Here is a 4,103-nt window from a genome sequence, read left to right as displayed (position 1 = left end):
TCTCCTCTTATTGTATGGTTTGATGATTGATTAAGGAAAATTTCTGAAATTCCTTTTTGTCTTCTTGCTTGAGAGCTTGAGAGAAAAGAGAAAGGAGGCCTAGGTGAGGCTCCGACCGCAATACCCAACAGCCCGCTCCGACGAGCTCTTGGTTCTTCCTTGTAAGTTCACTATTTTTCTCTCCCCAACCAATCCTTCCATACACCCGATTCCTCCCTGCAGCCAAAATCCCGAATTTCCCTCCTTTGTTCCGCCGAATTCCCTCACCCGCCCTCCCGCCTCCCCGCTGTGCCAGCCGCCCGATCCCTCCTGCCTACCAAACCTGCAGCCCGTCTCACCCCCTCCTCTGTCCAGGCAATCCCGCCACCTCACCCAGGAGAAATTCAAATTTTTTGGCATTAATTCTCCATTAATCCTTCCTAGATTAATGCCTTATATTCAGGGAGAGATTAAATGAAATCTTATCAGTTTTTGTTTTCAAATTTTGAATTTCTTTAATTAATTAAAACCTGAAATTCAAATTAGGTTTTAATTAATCCCATGGGCCCCACTACTTAAACAAAATTTCCCCCTCCTCCTTGTTTGGCCGGCCCTTTCTCCTCACCTTTTCTCTCTCTACTTGCCACATAAGCAACCATTAATCCCCCTCTTAATTCTCCCATAATAACCGCCCATCCTAATTCAAATTTTGGGAGGTTTCATAGCAATTAATCTCCCTCCAACCCAAGACAAAAATCTGAAATTCAAATTCAGATTTTTCTCTTGTTCTTCTCTAGCTCACGACCCAACCAACATCCCCTAGCCATCTCCCCGCCCTTCCTCGATGTTGAATGGCGGATCCAGAGCTTGAGTGGGGATTAGTTTTCCACGCCGACGGGAGCATCCTACGCTCTCCTTGCTTCGAAGTGGGATTTGAAGATGACGCCACAATCGAAGAGTACTTGGAGCGAGTCGTCCCGATCCTCGCAAGTATTTTCGACCGACGATTGCGTGGCTACACTTGGACGATCATTGGACGCCATCCGCCACCACCTTCTCCGGTGAATACCTTTCCGACAACAAAGTCTTTCATCGCCTTCATCATAGTGGTGCTCTTCATCCTCGCATGGTTCCTTATTCTCCGCTAAAGCCCAAGAGTGAACGAGAGAGAGAGAAAGGGTACTCAAGGTGAACTTCTTTATTATTAATTGCGGGATTTTTGTTATGAGCATTTAAGCGTGTCCTTTATCTTTGAATGATAAGATTGGTTTGGTTAACTCAAAGCACATCTTCGCCTAAGCAAGTTAACTACTTTGAACGATTTAATCCTTTACCTTTGTTGGTAATTAATTTGTTATGACAAAGCTTTGAATAATCTTCATTTTAATTTCTAATTGCAATTCCTACTTTGATTCACATCAGTATGATAGCTATAAAATACTAAAAACCTATTTTGGGAAGTTAGAGTTTGGACTCCATATCAAAACAAAGGTGTGATAAAAGCAACGAAGCAGTCACTGTACGCAATATCCTGCTTTAATCAGAGCAAGACAGTTCAAATGAACCGGCCTTTTTCTGCAACAAAGAGTGGAACCGAAGCAGGGTCGCGATCCAAACAGACTGAGCGGATGCCGCCCGCGTGCGTAAAACCTTAGACGAAGTCAGTTCGGGGTTCTGAGCAAAGGAGTGCGTACGGGAGTAAAAAAGAACGACTCCTCATGAATCATATATTTATTTCGCTCAGTCCTTTACGCTTATTATCACTAAAGAATCAAACCGAGAGGAGAGATTGTGTAGAGAGGAGGAAGAAGAGGAAGAAAGATGAAGGTAAGTAGTCAGTTTTTTCCCGTATATTTTGATGAATTTTCTTCCATGATGAAAACTTAAGAAGGAATAAATATTTCTTTTGTGAGCAGCATAAGAAACATAGAGAAATAGAGAGAAGAAGGAGAAGAAATCTTATTAAGGTAATTAGAATTTCACGATATTTTCAGTAAATGTTGTAATCATATTAGCGAATAACTTAATGTTATCATTTAGCAATAATAAATGCAATTTAAAGGTATTTTGGACTAGTGGAGGATTGGCTAACTTACTATATGAAGGTGACAACTGAAGCTAATAAAAGATCTCAAAAAAGAGATTGAAAGTTAAAAGATGGTAATAATTATATGTTTGTAAGTGAATTTAGATTGTAGCAAGGAAGATTATCTCAGGAGTCAAAGATTTGAAAGGAGTTGAAGCCGAAATATTCAAAGGGTTAATTGATGTTTTTTATATAGATATTCAATGATTCTATTTTATTTCAAACAGTCCCCTGATTATTTATTCAATTACAAATGTTTGAAGGTTATTATATTCATAAGATTGTATGATAAAAATTAGTCATTGAAGTGATAAGTAATGTTAGTGTATATATGTAATATATGAAATGTGTGTATATAAATTTATATACATGGAAAATAAGAAAGCAAATTTTTGAAAAAGTATATACATTTTTTTTCTAAAAGCATATAAAGATGCAAAAATTACAGGAGTTCACCCCCGTATGGTGCTAGCTGGGGAAGCAACGTACCCGTGCATGTTAAATGGAAAAGAAATTGAAAATAAAAATGGTTGTACCTTTATTGATACATTTAGACGATGCTCATGTACTAATGGAAATTAAAATGAATTAAATGTCAAATGAAAATGAAAGAAATATTATGTGGAAATGGACAAATGAAATACAATATGAAGTAATTTATGTGAAAAAAATAAATTATAAAACCTATAGTGTATGAAAGAAGATGCATATATTAATTATATAAGAAAGTTAAAGAAAAATGTATGTTTATATTATTTGACTATTTTATAGATCTAACTGTTGTATATGAAATGGTGAATACCCACTGATTTTATTTTGTAAACTCACTCTATTAAACTAAGATTTTTTAGGTAAGTCTTCTGATAAGTAAAAATTGCTGAAAAAATATGAGTACATCTACAGAAGATGGTGCTCAAATGATAATAGTTAATATATGATTTATGTAAATATTAAGTATGTGAAAGATTTTATTAGTAGTTTAATGGAAATTGTGTTAGTGGCTCTTCAGTTTTTCTTTGGAATGTATTTGATAAACTATTTTTTAATTTGAAGAATATTATAAACATCCAATTGTTCCTTTCCCGCCTCGTTAATTCGAGTATCCAGGCCGAATCGTGACACTGTAAAACTTATTTTTAGCTAAATGACACCATCCAAGTTGGGGTAAATAAAGAAGTTATAGAAAATGGGACAAAAATCACAAGCCGGAACCCTTATTCATTAAGAGGGTATTCAGAAAAAAATTCAATCAAACTCATTAATAGAATAGAAAACCAAAAATTGGTATACATACAAGCATAGAACCCATAGTTTTTTTTAGTCTCCTATGAGCCTACAACCACCCACAAAACTCCTCTTTAGGATTCATGCAAGCTACTTTAAATGGAGAAAGCTTCAATCCTACCAAGCACCACCCCTTTTCTAGGCGCAAAGAGAAACCCATTAATCTCTTTTTTCCAGACCTCGGTGAGTATAAATTGCCATTTAATCTATTTTGTAGTTAAGAAACAATCTATACATAAAATTCTTTTCTAAGCTATGAAAGAATGCTTAAGAGAAATTTCATATGAAAAAAATAGTGCGGAGATGGAAGGTTTAATCTAGGAAGAAAATAGGCAAGTGATGAGAGAGATTTACAATGAGAAGCATTAATAAAATTTATTCATCAAATCAGCGAACTAACATAGCAAACTCTAAAGCGATAAGAATGACGTTGAAAACTTGGAAAGTTATTGAAGTTCATGGAAATTTTTCAGCACATTCAGAATTACTGAATGTTGAAGATGCACGAGAATCCCTTTGGAAATTTTAAATTTAGAGAAAACAAACCAATTTTGAATTTTCAGCTAAGGCCTATACACAAGAAGTCAAGAGGGAAAAATTGGCTGCAAAAGGCGAACTAAGCTTAATCAAGTTGAACAATGTTGGTCCCTTGAATAGTTGAGCAAAGAAGGCCTTCCAAGGAATCCAGACAAGTTTAACCTCCCAGATTTAAACTAGTGATGTAGAACGAAAGCACCGGCTTTGCTACGGAGAT

The sequence above is a fragment of the Dendrobium catenatum genome, unplaced genomic scaffold (assembly GCF_001605985.2).
Source record: "Dendrobium catenatum unplaced genomic scaffold, ASM160598v2 fragScaff_scaffold_476, whole genome shotgun sequence".
In the NCBI taxonomy this organism is placed as follows: domain Eukaryota; kingdom Viridiplantae; phylum Streptophyta; class Magnoliopsida; order Asparagales; family Orchidaceae; genus Dendrobium; species Dendrobium catenatum.
The sequence above is the reverse complement of the archived record's forward strand: the minus strand, read 5'-3'. Positions refer to the sequence as shown.